The 8,270-nt window shown below is 36.7% G+C and overlaps 1 pseudogene; it reads left to right on the top strand.

Moving 5' to 3' along the window:
• The first annotated feature begins 896 nt into the window (after positions 1-896).
• The window catches only part of LOC101349316 (serine/threonine-protein kinase PRP4 homolog pseudogene), a 23,689-nt pseudogene continuing 16,315 nt past the window's right edge, over positions 897-8,270 (top strand).

Genomic DNA, 8,270 nt, shown 5'->3' with positions numbered 1-8,270 from the left:
AAGGTGGCTGAGTCAGAATCGGCTGTTCGGCAAGGAGTTTGGTTTTTTATGGTAGTTCTATTTTTAGCTTTTTGAAGAATCAACACGTTGTTTTCCACAATGACTGTAACATTCTTCATTCCCACTGACAATGGACAAGGGTTTCCATTTCCCCACATCCTCACAAACATTTGTTATTTTCTATTTTATTTTATGTTTTTTAATCTTAGCCTTCCTAAAACCAAAAAAGCCAATCCCGTTGCCACTGAGTCAATTCCAACTCATAGTGACGTTGTAGGAGTAGAACTGCTCCATAGTATTTCCAAGGCCATAAATCTTTAATGAAGCAGACTGCCATGTCTTTGTCCTGTAGAGAAACCGGTGGGTTCATTCTAAACAGTGTCCATTTCAATAAAGGCACTTATAGTAATATTATAGCTAGTTCTAAATCATTAATTCTTCACAGGAATATGTATTCATATATTTTTATATAATATTTTTCATTTCATTTAGTTTTCATTTCATAAGGCCTTCACAAATGTATATTTTTTGTTTTATTTATATAAAATCTTTGGAAAACCCTTTCTTAAAGGGAACAATAAAATAGTAACTTACAGACTTTTTAATTCATTTTTTTAGTTTCTTCTTTGTTAATTTTAACTTTGTTCAATTTAAATATTCTGCTCACACTGGGAATAAAATTAATTTCTCAAGATTCATCCATGAATTTTAAAAATAAAAGCAGTTAGCTGTATCTTATATGAATTAATTTCTGGTTATTTTAACACAGTTATATGGAGGTTACTTAATATGACGACATAGAGCAGCTTCAACACATATAATGGTTAAATTTGTGTGTCAATTTGGCTAGGATATAGTGCCCAGTTTTGTGGTCAAACACTAGTTTAGATGTCGCAATGAAGGTATTTAACTTGTAAGTAATATTTAAATCAGTTGACCTTAAACAAAATTCATTACCCTCTGTAATGTGGGTGGAACTCACCCAATCTGTTTAATTCCTTAAGAGCTAAAGTGGAAGTTTCTTCATCAAGACTGTAAATAGACACTCTGCTACAATTTCCACTCCATTGTCTGGCCTACAAGATTCTGACACAAGACTGCAAGAATTTCCAGCCTACTTCCTAATCTATTGTTGGAGATGCTGGTTCCCACAATAGGGTAAGTTAATTCTTTAAAATTTCTCTATCTCTCTCTCTCTTTCTGTGTATATAAAACCAGAGAAACCAGAGATTATTGGGTCTGTTTCTTTGCAGAACATTAAGCAAGCATGCTTTCTTAATATTTAAGCATATAAATATATATTCTATTATGTATAAATTCTATGTAATATTTTGTTAGACATGTATATTCTGATGTATTTTTAAAGTCACTGAGCATATAATGATGCATTAACAAAATACGTAAAATAAATAATTCTGTATATGGGAGTTTTGTCATTTTTTTTCTGGAGCCTGTGTTTATGGGACATAAATTCAATTTTCCTTTTTAAACAAGGGGAGAATCTCACTATATATTTTATATGTTGGGAGAAAAGTCAAACTGGCTTATTTTTTCAGTTGTGATTGCCTTCACTTTTTTCAAAGATACAATAGAAAAAGGCAGGCAAATATATTCAATCGTGTATGCAAGCAGAGAAAAATTTTCCAAAACCAAATGTATCTGTATACTTTAGGCAAGCTTTATGCCATGGAACTTGTAAAATTGATGTTGTAATGCTCCTTCTTATATGTTGTCTTCGGGCTACAACTATTGTTTTTGTTGTCAGGTGCCATCCAGTAGATTCCGGCTCATAGTGACCCTATGTACAACAGAATGAAACACTGCCCCGTACTGCATTATTCTCACAATCATTGTTATGTTTGAGCCCCTTGTTGCAGCCACTGTGTTAATCCACCTCGTTGAAGGTTTCCTCTTTTTCACCGACCTTCTACTTTACCAAGCATGATGTCCTTCTGCAGGGACTGATCCTTCCTGATAAGATGTCAAAGTATGTGAGACCTAGTCTTGCCATCCTTGCCTCTAAAGAGCATTCTGGTTGTACTTTTTCCAAAACAGATTTGTTGGTTCTTTTGGCAGTCCATGGTACGTCTAATATCCTTCACCAACACCACGATTCAAACGCATCAATTCTGATTTGGACATCCTTATTCATCATCCAGATTTCACATGCATATGAGGCATTTTTTTTTTAAACACCATGGCTTGGGTCATGCAGACCTTAGTCTTCAAGGTGAAGTGTTTACGTTTCAACACTTTGAAGAGGTCTTTTGTAGCAGATTTGCCCATTACAATGCGTCTTTTGATTTCTTGACTGCTGCTTCCATGGGTGTTGATTGTGGATCCAAGTAAATGAAATCTGTGAAAACATCAATCTTTTCTCCAATTATCATGATGTTGCTTATGAGTCCAGTTGTGAGGATTTTTGTTTTCTTTATGTTGAGGTGTAATCCATACTGAAAGCTGTGGTTTTTGATCTTCATCAGTAAGTGCTTCAAGTCCTCTTCACTTTCAGCAAGCAAAGTTGTGTCATCTGCACAAAGTTGTTAATGCATCTTCCTCCAATCTTGATGCCCCGTTCTTCTTCATATAGTCCAAGTTCTCTGATTATTTGCTCAGCATACAGATTGAATAAATATGGCAAAAGGATACAGCCCTGACACACACTTATCCTGACTTTAAACCAGGCAGTATGCCCTTGTTCTGTTTGAAAGATTGCCTCTTGATCTATATACAGTTTCCTCACAAGCGCAATTAAGTGTTCTGGAATTCTCATTCTTTCCAATGTTATCCATAATTTGTTATGATCCACACAGTTGAATGTCTTTGCATAGTCAATAAAACATAGGTAAACATCTTTCTGGTATTCTCTGCTTTCAGCCAGGATCCAACTGACTTCAGCAATGATAAGCGTGTTTCCATGTCCTCTTCTGAATCCAGCTTGAATTTCCAGCAGTTCCCTGCAGATATACTGCTGCAGCCAATTTTTAATGATCTTCAGCAAAATGTTACTTGTGTGGGATATTCATGATATTGTTTGATAATTTCTGCATTCAGTTGGATCACCTTTCTTGGGAATAGGCATAAATATGGATCTCTTACATTTGGTTGTCCAGGTAGCTGTCTTCAAAATTTCTTGAAATAGACAAGTGAGCACTTTTAGCGCTGGATCCATACGTGGAAACATCTTGATTGATATTCCTTCAATTCCTGGAGCCTTGTTTTCACCAATGCCTTCAAGCAGCTTGGATATCTTCCTTCACTACCATCAATTCTTGCTCATCAGCTGCCTCCTAAATGGTTAAACATAGACAAATTCTTTTTGGTACAGTGACTCTGTGTATTCCTTTCAACTTCTTTTGATGCTTCCTGTGTAGTTCAGTATTTTGCCCATAGATTCCTTCAATATTGCCACTCAAAGCTTGAATTTTATCTTCAGTTCTTTCAGCTTGCAAAACTCCATGAATGTTCTTTCCTTGTGTTTTTCTAACGCCAGGTCTGTGCACATTTCATTATAATACTTCACTTTGTCTTCTCAAACCTCCTTTTGATATCTTCTGTTCAGCTCTTTTACTTCATCATTTCTGTCTCTTGCTTTAGCTACTTGACGTTCAAGAGCAAGTTTCAGAGTCTCTTCTGACTTCCATTTTAGTCTTTTCTTTCTTTCCTGTCCTTTTAATTGATTTTGCTTTCTCCATGTATGACGTCCTTGATGGCATTGCAGAGCTCATTTGACCTTTGGTTATTAAGTATTCAGTGCATTAAATCTACTCTTGAGATGGTTTCTAAATTCAGATGGATATACTCAAGAACACACTTTGACTCTCGTGGACTTATTTTAACTTTCTTCAGTTTCAACTTAAGCTTGCATGTGACCAATTGATAGTCTGTTCTGCAGTCAGCCCCTGGCCTTGTCCTGGCTGATGATATTGAGCTTCTCCTTCCTCTCTTTTCACAGATGTAGTCAATTTGATTTCTGTGTATTCTTTCTGTCGAGGCCGGCAGGTACAGTCACCATTTACGTTGTTGAAAGAAGGTATTTGCAATGAAGAATTCTTTGAGCCTGCAAAATTCCGTCATGCTATTTTCAGCATGTTTCTATCACCAAGGCTGTACTTTCCAGCTACTGATCCTTCTTCCTTGTTTCCAACTTTCCCATTCCAATCACCAGTAATTATCAAGGCATCTTGGTTGCATGTTTGATACATTTCAGACTGCACAAGTTGGTAAAAATCTTCAATTTCTTCATTTTTGTCATTAACGATTGGTGTTTAAGTTTGAATAATAGTCGTACTAACTGCTCTTCTTTCTAATTGTATGGATATCATCCTTTTCCAGACAGTGTTGTATTTCAGGAATGATCTTGAAACCTTCTTTTTGACTATGCATATGATTCCAATTTTTCATTCCCAGTATATTCCATATGATTGTCCTGTTCAAAATGCCCAATACCAGTCCATTTCAGCTCAATGATGCCTAGGATATTGATCTTTATGAACTCCATTTCATTTTGACAAATTACAATTTCCTAGTTTCATACTGTGTACATTCTATGTTTTGATTATTAGTGGATGTTTGCACCTCTTTGTCCACCTCAGGAAACAAATGTTCCCAAAGCTTTACTCCATCTACATCATTATTTTGACTCTACTTTGAGGAGGCAGCAGTTCACCAGCTGTATTTTTAGTGTCTTCTTACCTGAGAGGCTCATACTTTTGGCACTATATTAGACTATGTTCTACTGCTATTCATAAGGGTTTCACTGGCCAATTTTTTCAGAAGAAGACAACGAGGTCCTTCATCCTAGTCTGTCTTAGTCTGGAAGCTCTAGTGAAACCTGTCCACCATGGGTGACCCTGCTGGTAATTGAAATACTGGTGGCAAAACTTCCAGCATCACAGCAACACAGAAGCCACCACAGTATGACAAACTGACAGAAGAGTGGTGGAAAATAAAATAACTATAACTATAAATGTCCAATATATAAGAGTGAATACCAAATATGTTGTCGTTTTTGTCATTCAATATACCATTTACCCATATTTTCTTGATTATCCAATAATAATAATTATACTTTTACAGTATATTATACATTTGCATTGGCACTGAAGAAATTAAAGAAAATCTTCCAGAACAACCTAACTGTCAGTAATTTGTTGATGGGAAAATTCTCATCAAGTTTCCTCTTTCTGCTTCTTTGGTGTTGAATACTCTGTTGTAAAAAGAAGGTATTATCTAAACTAAAAAAAAAAAATCAGGTATTTTGGCTGATTCATACTATCTTCTGTGTATGTGTGTGTATCGATCTCTCTGTCCACCTATTTTTCCCCCTCTCTGGCAGCATCTTGTATCAGAAAATCTATAATATTACAAAATGTACATTAATTAATTAGATCATATAAATAAGTTCTTAAGTTATTACAATAACACATACTATTCGGGTATTTATCTTCTGTTTGTTTTGATGACTGAAGCACCTCAAATTTTTTTCCTGGTGACCTATCACATTCCTTCATCTGAAAATAGTTTCTTTATTATGTAATTAAGTAATTCATGTACACACATCAAGAAACACACACATAGCACACTCATTGCTAGGACTTAAATTGGCAAGAAAATAATGATTTTACTGTTATATTTATAGTACCTCTTTTTTTACCTTATATACCAGAAATTTTCCCAATGCTTCTGGATGAACAGAATCATCATCACATGGGAATTGTGGCGAAATGAGTTCCTTTATGTGGCCTTTTTCCTTGGTCCTTTAGAAAAATAGCTTTAGAGATTTTTCTTCCAAGGTGTGAGGAGTTACCTATGGCCTAGTTTTCTAGAGGGCTTGTTACTTTCGGCCAAGTTCATTGACAATTACCAGGTAAGCTGTAAACAACTTTGTCTGACACATTTTGTTTGGCCCTGGGGTGTAGCCTGTCCTGTGATTTGTGTGCACCTTGCAGGGATTGGTCAATAGGCTATGCAAATGAGGTCAGTTGTAGCTTACTATGCAAATGAAGTGTTTATGGCCTACTGAGAGTGGATTGGTCAGTTTGTGGCCCCACTGAGAGAGGTCATGCCTTGAAATTGACAAGAAGTATGCATATTTAAGTAGCCAGCCCCTCAAAGTTTTCTTAGAGACAGAGAGAAACAGCAGGAAGAGGCAGAAGAATGAAAGAAGCAGAGAGAGAGACAGAAGACAAGAAAGCTCCTAAAGGAGCTGTAAGATGGTTAAGGGTTGTAATACTGAAGATGGTGAGAGGCCCGAAAGAGGCCCAGCAGCAGAGATGGCGGTGACAGTCCCAGAAGCAGCCCAGTGGCAGAGCTTGCAATGACAGTTGGCAGGGCCAAGAGGAGCCTGTCTTGAAGAGGTGAGCCAAGAGGAGCCTTCCTCAGGGGGACAAGAGGAGTCTGTCCTCAGGCAGCTGAGAGGAGCTTGTCCTCAGGAGACTGAGAAGAGCCTGTCTTCAGGGAGCTGAGAGGAGGCCTGCATGTTCAAGAGGAGCTGAGAGAGCTGTTCTGCACTGAAGAAGGTAGACTTTGGCTGCATGCTTCCTGATCCTGATCCTGAATTGTAGCCTGTTGATCCTGATCCCTAGTTGTGCCCTGTTCCTGAATAAACAGCTGAACTGTAAGAATGGTCTGTGAGTTCTGTGTGGCCATTAGAAGGTATTATCAAGCCTAGAATGGAAGTAAATAGTGCTGTGGGAGGGATGGCTGGTGTCAAAATTGGTAAAAATTTTAGAAGGTGGAGGTATGTCATGGGAATCAGCTTTGGGCTGAGCCTGCTCATTATCCCCCCTGAAGTCAGACAGGCTCTGACATTACTACTATTACTCTTTCTCTCACCATTTCACAGGAAGTTGTTACAAATGCTAATTCTCAGGCCTCTTCTACGAATACCTGAAAAATAAATGGGGCAGGACACAGTAGTCTCTTTCAACAGGTTCCCAGATGAATGTTATTATGCATGCTAAAGATAGAGAGCCATTGTATTTGACATATTTTAACTTCTTTAGAGTGTTTCTCTTGAAAGGTAAATGAGGTACAAATTCATTGTTGTGATAATATACATTACTTCAAATATTATGAGATGATTTGACAATGAAAAGTAGTACTCTAAACTGTAAATAGAATATGCCTAGTATGAGAGAAAAAAGAGTATTTGCTTATTTTTCACAAAAAAATTATCCAAAGTTAAGTGATACAGAAGACTAATAGTAAGTTTACTGGAATTCTGGAATGAAATAAACATCTCAATGAAATGAAGAAGAAAGAATTAAAAATCTACAAGTGATAAGCTAACTTTTTGAATTTTTGAAGTTTTTTGTAGACTTTACATGGAAAGTGTGTTGTGGTAAATTGTTTGCCAAGATGGCCACTTATTTCTTCCTTCTGCTCCTGTCCACATACCTCTTTGTAATGTGACTGAACAGGTCATTCCATCAAGAGGAGAACTCTATTTATTCACTCTTTGAGTCAGAATTTGTGGCTTGCTTTGGGCAGAGAAAATGTACAAGTAATTTTGTATAAGTTTCACAGCCCAGATTTTAAGAGACTTTGGAGTGCATTTCTGATACTACCATAGAAAAAAGCCAGTATAGCTTACTTGGATCAACAATCTATTTCCATGAAAACAGCAGTCAAGAAAGTAAACAATATATTGCATCCAGCAAACCTGTTGCAAAAGATCACTTTAAAGTTTCAGAAAGCAAAGGTTACACTGATGACTAAGGTGCCCCTGATCCAAGTCATTGTCTTTTAAATCACCTCAGATGCATGGGAAAGCTGCACAATGCAAAAGGAAGACCAAAGAAGAATTGATGCAATCAAACTGTGGTGATAATGAAGAATATTTAATATACCATGGACTGCAAGAAGAATGAACAAACTAGTCTTAGAAGAAATACAACCAAAATGCTCCTTAGAAGCAAGAATGGCAAGACTTTGGCATTTTTAACTTTTTTTTTTTTTAATTGTACTTCAGGTGAAGGCTCACAGAACAAATAGTTTCTCATGAAACAGTAGTACACATATTGTTTTATGACATTGGTTAACAACCCCACAACATGTCAACCCTCTAACTTTTCAACCTTTTATTTTGGTGAAAGTACACATAGCCAAAGATACACCATTTCAGAAATTTCTACATGCACAGTTCAGTGACATTGACTATGCTCGTCCAATTGTGCTGTTATTCTCACTTAAGATGAAGGCTTACAGAACAAAATAGTTTCTTATTTAACAGTTACTACAAATGTTGCCCTATGACAATGGTTAAC

This window comes from Trichechus manatus, unplaced genomic scaffold (assembly GCF_000243295.1).
Source record: "Trichechus manatus latirostris isolate Lorelei unplaced genomic scaffold, TriManLat1.0 scaffold00135, whole genome shotgun sequence".
Taxonomy (NCBI): Eukaryota; Metazoa; Chordata; class Mammalia; order Sirenia; family Trichechidae; genus Trichechus; species Trichechus manatus.
Note: the sequence above shows the minus strand (reverse complement) of the source record. Positions and strands in the feature narration are given on the sequence as shown.